Source organism: Triturus cristatus, chromosome 1_1, assembly GCF_964204655.1.
Source record: "Triturus cristatus chromosome 1_1, aTriCri1.1, whole genome shotgun sequence".
Classification (NCBI taxonomy): Eukaryota; Metazoa; Chordata; class Amphibia; order Caudata; family Salamandridae; genus Triturus; species Triturus cristatus.
The window spans coordinates 758,202,516-758,211,933 of record NC_140579.1 but is presented as its reverse complement, the minus strand read 5'-3'; positions in this window follow the sequence as shown (position 1 = coordinate 758,211,933).

The window sequence follows — 9,418 nt, the reverse complement described above, 5'->3', positions numbered from 1 at the left end:
GTGTAGGGGTTGTGCTGGGGTAGATGTAGGTTTTAGGGTAGTGCAGTTTTGTTTGGGTAGAATAGGGGGTCGTGCTAGGGGTAATGCTTTAGGGTTTAGGGTAGTGCAGTGGTGTTTGAGTAGTGTAGGTGGTCGTGCTGGGGTAGACGTAGGCGGTGGTGCTAGGGGTAGTGCTTTAGGGTAGTGCAGTTGTGTTGCGTAGTGTAGGGGGTACAGCTGGGGGTAGTGTTTTAGGGTTTAGAGTAGTGCAGTGGTGTTTGTGTAGTGTAGGGGGTCATGCTGGGGGTAGATTTAGGGTTTAGGGTAATGTAGAGGCCTGGGCAAAAATTTTGTTCCGTTTGCGGAAATTGCGATAATTTGACATTTTCGCGTTCCGCGGAGAGCGCGAAAATGTCAAAATTTCCGCTTTCCGCAGCTTGGCGATAATTTGTTTCTTGCTCGTGCTGTAAAATAGTACATTCTCGCGCGCGCGCGAACGTCTTACCTGAATCCTTGCATTTGCGGACAAGTTTTCTTGATCCGGTCGCGTTCTCCATGAGATGTTGGATTGTTTTTAGCCATTTGCGCTGTCTCGCAACAGTTTGCGCCCACAGTGACATCATGCGTCGCACGAGCACTTCATTCTTCTCGCGATCATGCACTGCGAGACAACTCAAAACAAGATGGCCGCGCCCGCGAGCAACCACATGGGTATGTTGGCGACCCGCAACCATGCAGAAAATCTCGTGAACATGCGGGAAAAAAAATTCCGCATCTTCGCGATATTTCCGCTTGTTTGCGATAATTTTAAACATTTTCGCGATAATTTGCGAAAGTGGATTTCGCAAATTCCACCCACCCCTAGTAATGTAGTGGTGTTTGGATAGTGTAGGGGGTCGGTGTTGCAGGTAGTGTTTTAGGGTTTAGGGCAGTGCAGTGGTATTTGGGTAGTGTAGGGGGTTGTGCTGAGTGTAGTGTTTTAGGGTTCAGGGCAGTGCAGTGGTGTTGGGGTATTGTACTGGGTTGTGCTGGGGGTAGTGTTTTAACGTTTAGTGTAGTGCAGTGGTGTTTAGGTAGTGTATGTGGTCATACTTGGGGTAGATTTAGGGTTTAGGGTAGTGGAGTGGTGTTCGGGTAGTATAAGGGGTCAAGCTTGGGTTAGTGTTTTAGGGTTTAGTGGAGTCTATTGGTGCTTGTGTGGTGTAGCGGGTCGTGCTAGGCGTAGCAATTTAGGGTTTTGGGTAGTGCAGTGCTGTTTGTGTAGTGTAGGGGTTGTGCTGGGGTAGATGCAGGTTTTAGGGTAGTGCAGTGGTGATTGGGTAGTGTAGGGGTCATGCTGGGGATAGTGTTTTAGGGTAGTGCAGTGGTGTTTGGGTAGTGTAGGGGTAGTGCTGGGGGTAGTGTTTTAGGGATTAGGGTAGTGCAGTGGTTGTATAGTGTAGGGGGTTGTGGTTAGGTTTAGGGTAGTTCTGTGGTGTTTGGGTAGTGAAGGGGGTCGTACTGGAGGTAGTGTTTTAGGGTTTGGAGTAGTGCAGTGGTGTTTGCGTGGTGTAGGGGGTTGTGCTGGCATAAGTGTTTTAGGGTTTAGGGTAGTGGAGTGGTGTTTGGGTAGTATAGGGGGTCGTGCTATGGGTAGTGTTTAGAGTAGTGCAGTGGTGTTTGGGTAGTGCAGGGGGTGGTGCTGGGGGTAGTATTTTAGGGTTTAGGGTAGTGCAGTGGTGTTTGGGTAGTGTAGGGGGTCATTCAGGTGGTTGTGTTTGAGGGTTTAGTGTAGTGCATTGGTGTTCGTGTAGTGTAGGGGGTCATGCTGGGGGTAGTGTTTTAGGGTTTAGGGTAGTGCAGTGGTGTTTGGGTAGTGTAGGGGGTAGTGCTGGGGGTAGTGTTTTAGGGTTTAGGTTACTGCAGTGAAGTTTGGGTCATATAGGGGGTTGTGCTGGGGGTAGTGTTTTTGGGTTTAGGGTAGTGCAGTGGTGTTTGGGTAGTGCAGGGGATCGTGCTGGGGTAGTATTTTAGGGTTTAGGGTAGTGCAGTGGTATTTGGGTAGTGAAGGGGGTCATTCTGGTGGTTGTGTTTGAGGGTTTAGGGTAGTGCAGTGGTGTTTGTGTAGTGTAGGGGGTCGTGCTGGGGGAAATGTTTTAGGGTTTAGGGTAGTGCAGTGGTGTTTGTGTACTGTAGGGTTTGTGCTGGGGTACATGTAGGGTTTAGAGTAGTGCAGTGGTGTTTGGGTAGTGTAGGGGGTCGTGCTAGGGGTAATGCTTTAGGGTTTAGGGTAGTGCAGTGGAGTTTGGGTAGTGTAGGGCATAGTGCTGGGGGTAGTGTGTTAGGGTTTAGGGTAGTGCAGTGATGTTTGGGTAGTGTAGGGGGTTGTGCTGTGGGTTGTGTTTAAGGGTTTAGGGTAGTGCAGTGGTGTTCGGGTAGTGTAGGGGGTCACACTGGGAGTTGTGTTTGAGGGTTTAGGATAGTGCAGTAGGGTAGTGCAGTTGTGTTTGGGTAGTGCAGGGGGTTGTGCTGGGGGTAGTGTTTTAGGGTTTAGGGTAGTGCAGTTGTGTTGGGTAGTGTAGGGGGTCAGGCTGGGTTGTAGTGTTTTAGGGTTTAGTGTAGTGCAGTGGTGTTTGGGTAATGTAGGGCATAGTGCTGGGGGTAGTGTGTTAGGTTTTAGGGTAGTGCAGTGATGTTTGGGTAGTGTAGGGGGTTGTGCTGTGGGTAGTGTTTAAGGGTTTAGGGTAGTGCAGTGGTGTTTGGGTGTTGTAGGGGGTCACACTGGGGGTTGTGTTTGAGGGTTTGGGATAGTGTAGTAGGGTAGTGCAGTTGTGTTTGGGTGGTGCAGGGGGTTGTGCTGGGGGTAGTGTTTTATGGTTTAGGGTAGTGCAGTTGTGTTGGGTAGTGTAGGGGGTACTGCTGGGGGTAGTGTTTTAGGGTTTAGGGTAGAGCAGTGGTGTTTGTGTATTATTGGGCGTAGTTCTGCGGGTATTGCTTTATGGTTTATGGTAGTGCAGTGGTGTTCGTGTAGTGTAGGGGGTCGTGCTGGGGGTAGTGTTTTAGGGTTAAGTGTAGTGCAGTTGTGTTTGTGTAGTGTAGGGGTTGTGCTGGGGTAGATGTAGGGTTTAGGGTAGTGCAGTGGTGTTTGGGTAGTATAGGGGTCGTGCTAGGGGTAATGCTTTAGGGTTTAGGGTAGTGCAGTGGTGTTTGAGTAGTGTAGGGGGTCGTGCTGGGGTAGACGTAGGGCAGTGCAGTGGTGTATGGGTAGTGTAGGGGGTTGTGCTAGGGGTAGTGCTTTAGGGTAGTGCAGTTGTGTTGCGTAGTGTAGGGGGTACTGCTGGGAGTAGTGTTTTAGGGTTTAGGGTAGTACAGTGGTGTTTGTGTAGTGTAGGGGGGTCATGCTGGGGGTAGATTTAGGGTTTAGGGTAGAGCAGTGGTGTTGGTGTATTATTGGGCGTAGTTCTGCTGGTATTGCTTTATGGTTTATGGTAGTGCAGTGGTGTTCGTGTAGTGTAGGGGGTCGTGCTGGGGGTAGTGTTTTAGGGTTAAGTGTAGTGCAGTTGTGTTTGTGTAGTGTAGGGTTTGTGCTGGGGTAGATGTAGGGTTTAGGGTAGTGCAGTGGTGTTTGGGTAGTATAGGGGTCGTGCTAGGGGTAATGCTTTAGGGTTTAGGGTAGTGCAGTGGTGTTTGAGTAGTGTAGGGGGTCGTGCTGGGGTAGACGTAGGGCAGTGCAGTGGTGTGTGGGTAGTGTAGGGGGTTGTGCTAGGGGTAGTGCTTTAGGGTAGTGCAGTTGTGTTGCGTAGTGTAGGGGATACTGCTGGGAGTAATGTTTTAGGGTTTAGGGTAATGCAGTGGTGTTTGTGTAGTGTAGGGGGGTCATGCTGGGGGTAGATTTAGGGTTTAGGGTAATGTAGTGGTGTTTGGATAGTGTAAGGGGCCGGTGCTGCAGGTAGTGTTTTAGGGTTTAGGGCAGTGCAGTGCTATTTGGGTAGTGTAGGGGGTTGTGCTGGGGGTAGTGTTTTCGGGTTTAGGGCAGTGCAGTGGTGTTTGTGTAGTGTAGGGGGTCAGCCGGGGGTATTGTTTTGGGGGTTCAGGGCAGTGCAGTGGTGTTGGGGTATTGTACTGGGTTGTGCGGGGGGTAGTGTTTTAACGCTTAGGGTAGTGCAGTGGTGTTTAGGTAGTGTATTTGGTCATACTTGGGGTACATTTAGGGTTTAGGGTAGTGGAGTGGTGTTCGGGTAGTATAAGGGGTCGAGCTTGGGGTAGTGTTTTAGGGTTTAGTGGAGTCTATTGGTGTTTGTGTGGTGTAGCGGGTCATGCTAGGCGTAGTGATTTAGGGTTTTGGGTAGTACAGTGCTGTTTGAGTAGTGTAGGGGTTGTGCTGGGGTAGATGCAGGGTTTAGGGTAGTGCAGTGGTGATTGGGTAGTGTAGGGGTCATGCTGGGGATAGTGTTTTAGGGTAGTGCAGTGGTGTTTGGGTAGTGTAGGGGTAGTGCTGGGGTAGTGTTTTAGGGATTAGGGTTGTGCAGTGGTTGTATAGTGGAGGGGGTTGTGGTTAGTTTTAGGGTAGTGCTGTGGTGTTTGGGTAGTGAAGGGGGTCGTACTGGGGTTAGTGTTTTAGGGTTTGGGGTAGTGCAGTGGTGTTTGCGTGGTGTAGGGGGGTTGTGATGGCATAAGTGTTTTAGGGTAGTGGAGTGGTGTTTGGGTAGTATAGGGGGTCGTGCTATGGGTAGTGTTTAGGGTAGTGCAGTGGTGTTTGGGTAGTGCAGGGGGTGGTGCTGGGGGTAGTATTTTAGGGTTTAGGGTAGTGCAGTGGTGTTCGGGTAGTGTAGGGGGTCATTCTGGTGGTTGTGTTTGAGGGTTTAGGGTGGTGCAGTAGGGTAGTGCAGTGGTGTTTGTGTAGTGTAGGGGGTCGTGCTGGGGAAATGTTTTAGGGTTTAGGGTAGTGCAGTGGTATTTTTGTAGTGTAGGGTTTGTGCTGGGGTACATGTATGGTTTAGGGTAGTGCAGTGGTGTTTGGGTAGTGTAGGGGGTCGTGCTAGGGGTAATGATTTAGGGTAGTGCAGTGGTGTTTGTGTAGTGTAGGTGGTCGTGCTGGGGACAGACTTTTAGGGTTTAGGGTAGTGCAGTGGTGTTTTGGTATTGTAGGGGGTTGTGCTGGGGGTAGTGTTTTAGGGTTTAGGGCAGTGCAGTGGTGTTTGTGTAGTGTAGGGGGTCAGCCAGGGTTATTGTTTTAGGGTTCAGGGCAGTGCAGTGTTGTTTGGGTATTGTAGGGGGTTGTGCTGGGGGTAGTGTTTTAGCGTTTAGGGTAGTGCAGTGGTGTTTGGGTAGTGTAGGCGGTCATACTTGGGTAGATTTAGGGTTTAAGGTAGTGGAGTGGTATTTGGGTAGTGTATGAGGTCGAGCTGGGTGTAGTGTTTTAGGGTTTAGGGTAGTGCAGTGGTGTTTGGGTAGTGTAGTGGGTCATGCTGGGGGTAATGTTTTAGGGATTAGGTTAGTGCAGTGGTGTTTGTGTAGTGTAGGGGGTCATGCTGGGGTAGTGTTTTAGGGTTTAGGGTAGTGCAGTGGTGTTTATGTAGTGTAGGGGGTCTTGCTAGGGGTAGTGTTTTAGGGTTTAGGGTAGTGCAGTGGTGTTTGTGTAGTGTAGGGGGTCACGCTGGGGATAGATTTAGGGTTTAGGGTAGTGGTGTTTGGGTAGTGTAGGGGGTCGTGATTCAGGTAGTGTTTTAAGGTTTAGGGCAGTGCAGTGGTGTTTGTGTAGTGTAGGGGGTCATGCTGGGGGTAGTGTTTTAGGGTTTAGGGTAGTGCAGTGGTGTTTGGGTAGTGTAAGGGGTTGTGCTGGGGGTAGTGTTTTAGGGTTTAGGGCAGTGCAGTGGTGTTTGTGTAGTGTAGGGGGTCAGCCGGGGGTATTGTTTTAGGGATCAGTGAAGTGGTGCTTGGGTTTTGTAGGGGGTTGTGATGGGAGTAGTGTTTTAGCTTTGAGGGTAGTGCAGAGGTGTTTGGGTAGTGTAGGGGGTCATACTTGGGGTAGATTTAGCGTTTAAGGTAGTGGAGTGGTGTTTGGGTAGTGTAGGGGTCGAGCTGGGGGTAGTGTTTTAGGGTTCATTGTAGTGCAGTGGTGTTTGGGAAGTGTAGGGGGTAGTGCTGGGGGTAGTGTTTTAGGGTTTAGGGTAGTGCAGTGATCTTTGGGTAGTGTAGGGGGTTGTGCTGTGGGTAGTGTTGAAGGGTTTAGGGTAGTGCAGTGGTCTTTGTGTAGTGTAGGTGGTCGTGCTGAGGGATAGGGTTTTGGGGTTTAGTGTAGTGCAGTGGTGTTTGTGTAGTGTAGGGGCTTGTGGTTTAGGGTTTAGGGTAGTGCTGTGGTGTTTGTGCAGTGTAGGGGTCGTTCTGGGGTAGTGGTTTAAGGTTTAGGGTAGTGCAGTGGTGTTTGTGTAGTGTAGGGGGTCTTGCTGGGGGTAGTGTTTTTGGGTTTAGGGTAGTGCAATTGTGTTTGGGTAGAGAAGGGGTCGCGCTGGGGGAAATGTTTTAGGGTTTAGGGAAGTGCAGTGGTGTTTTTGTAGTGTAGGGTTTGTGCTGGGGTACATGTATGGTTTAGGGTAGTGCAGTGGTGTTTGGGTAGTGTAGGGGTCATGCTAGGGGTAATGCTTTAGGGTTTAGGGTAGTGCAGTGGTGTTTGTGTAGTGTAGGCGGTCGTGCTGGGGACAGACTTTTAGGGTTTAGGGTAGTGCAGTGGTGTTTTGGTATTGTAGGGGGTTGTGCTTGGGGTAGTGTTTTAGGTTTTAGGGCAGTGCAGTGGTGTTTGTGTAGTGTAGGGGGTCAGCCAGGGTTATTGTTTTAGGGTTCAGGGCAGTGCAGTGGTGTTTGGGTATTGTAGGGTGTTGTGCTGGCGGTAGTGTTTTAGCGTTTAGGGTGGTGCAGTGGTGTTTGGGTAGTGTAGGCGGTCATACTTGGGGTAGATTTAGGGTTTAAGGTAGTGGAGTGGTATTTGGGTAGTGTAGGAGGTCGAGCTGGGTGTAGTGTTTTAGGGTTTTGGGTAGTGCAGTGGTGTTTGGGTAGTGTAGTGGGTCATGCTGGGGGTAATGTTTTAGGGATTAGGGTAGTGCAGTGGTGTTTGTGTAGTGTAGGGGGTCATGCTGGGGTAGTGTTTTAGGGTTTAGGGTAGTTCAGTGGTGTTTATGTAGTGTAGGGCGTCTTGCTAGGGGTAGTGTTTTAGGGTTTAGGAAAGTGCAGTGGTGTTTGTGTAGTGTAGGGGGTCACGCTGGGGATAGATTTAGGGTTTAGGGTAGTGGTGTTTGGGTACTGTATGGGGTCGTGCTTCAGGTAGTGTTTTAAGGTTTAGGGCAGTGAAGTGGTGTTTGTGTAGTGTAGGGGGTCATGCTGGGGGTAGTGTTTTAGGGTTTAGGGTAGTGCAGTGGTGTTTGGGTAGTGTAGGGGTTGTGCTGGGGGTAGTGTTTTAGGGTTTAGGTAGTGCAGTGATGTTTGGGTAGTTTAGGGAGTTGTGCTGGGGTAGTGTTTAAGGGTTTAGGGTAGTGTAGTGGTCTTTGTGTAGTGTAGGGGGTGAAGCTGGGGGTAGTGTTTTAGGGTTTAGGGTAGTGCAGTGGTGTTTGTGTAGTGTAGGAGGTCATGCTGGGGGTAGATTTAGGGTTTAGGGTAATGCAGTGGTGTTTGGGTAGTGTAGGAGGGCCGTGCTGCAGGTAGTGTTTTAGGGTTTAGGGCAGTGCAGTGGTGTTTGGGTAATGTTGGGGGTTGTGCTGGTGGTAGTGTTTTAGGGTTTAGGGTAGTGCAGTCGTGTTTGTGTAGTGTAGGGGGTCGTGCTGGGGGTAGTGTGTTAGGGTTAATTGTAGTGCAGTGGTGTTTGTGTAGTGTGGGGGTTGTGATGGGGTAGATGTAGGGTTTAGGGTAGTGCAGTGGTGTTTGGGTAGTGTAGGGGGTCATGCTAGGGGTAATGCTCTAGGATGTAGGGTAGTACAGTGGTGTTTGTGTAGTGTAGGGGGTTGTTCTGGGGATAGTGTTTTAGGGTTTAGGGTAGTGCAGTGGTGTTTGGGTAGTGTAGGGGGTAGTGCTGGGGGTAGTGTTTTAAGGTTTAGGGTAGTGCAGTGATGTTTGGGTAGTGTAGGGAGTTGAGCTGGGGTAGTGTTTAAGGGTTTAGGGTAGTGCAGTGGTCTTTGTGTAGTGTAGAGGGTCATGCTGAGGGCAGTGTTTAAGGGTTTAGAGTAGTGCAGTGGTGTTTGGGTAGTGTACGGGGTCTTGCTGGGTATAGTGTTTTAGGGTTTAGGCTAGTGCAGTGATGTTTGTTAGTGTAGGGAGTTGTGCTGGGGGTGGTGTTTAAGGGTTTAGGGTAGTGCAGTGGTCTTTGTGTAGTGTAGGGGGTCATGCTGAGGGTAGCTTTTTAGGGTTTAGAGTAGTGCAGTGGTGTTTGGGTAGTGTAGGGGGTCATGCTGGGGTAGTAGTTTAGGGTTTAGGGTAGTGCAGTGGTGTTTGTGTAGTGTAGGGGGTTGTGTGCTAGGGTTTAGGGTAGTGCTGTGGTGTTTGGGTAGTGTAGGGGGTTGTACTATGGGTAGTGTTTAGGGTAGTTCAGTGTTGTTTGGGTAGTGCAGGGTGTCATGCTGGGGGTAGTGTTTTAGGGTTTAGGGTAGTGCAATGGTGTTTGGGTGGTGTAGGTGGTCATTCTGGGGGTTGTGTTTGAGGGTTTAGGGTAGTGCAGTAGGGTAGTACAGTGGTGTTTGGATAGTGTACGGGGTCAGGCTGGGGGTAGTCTTATAGGGTTTAGGGTAGTGCAGTTGTGTTGGGTAGTATAGGGGGTACTGTTGGGGGTAGTATTTTAAGGTTTAGGGTAGTGCAGTGGTGTTTGTGAGTGTAGGGGTTGTGCTGGGGTAGATGTAGGGTTTAGGGTAGTGCAGTGTGTGTTTGGGTAGTGTAGGGGGTCATGTTAGGGGTAATGCTTTAGGGTAGTACAGTGGTGTTTGTGCAGTGTTGGGGGTCGTGCTGAGGTAGATGAAGGGTAGTGCAGTTGGGTTTGGGTAGTGTAGGTGGTCGTGCCAGGGGTAGTGCTTTAGGGTTTAGGGTAGTGCAGTGGTGTTTGTGTAGTGTAGGGGGTCATGCTGGATATAGTGTTTTAGGGTTAAGGGTAGTGCAGTGGGGTTTGTGTAGTGTAGGGGATCTTGCTGGGGGTAGTGTTTTAGGGTTTAGGGTAGTGCAGTAGTGTTTGTGTAGTGTAGGGGGGTCATGCTGGGGGTAGATTTAGGGTTTAGGGTAATGCAATGGTGTTTGGGTAGTGTAGGGGGTCGTGCTGCAGGTAGTGTTTTTTCAGGTTTAGGGCAGTGCAGTGGTGTTTGGGTAGTGTAGGGGGTAGTGCTGGTGTTAGATTTAGGGTTTAGGGTAATGCAGTGGTGTTTCGGTAGTGTAGGGGGTTCGTGCTGCAGGTAGTGTTTTAGGGTTTAGGGTAATGCAGTGGTGTTTGGGT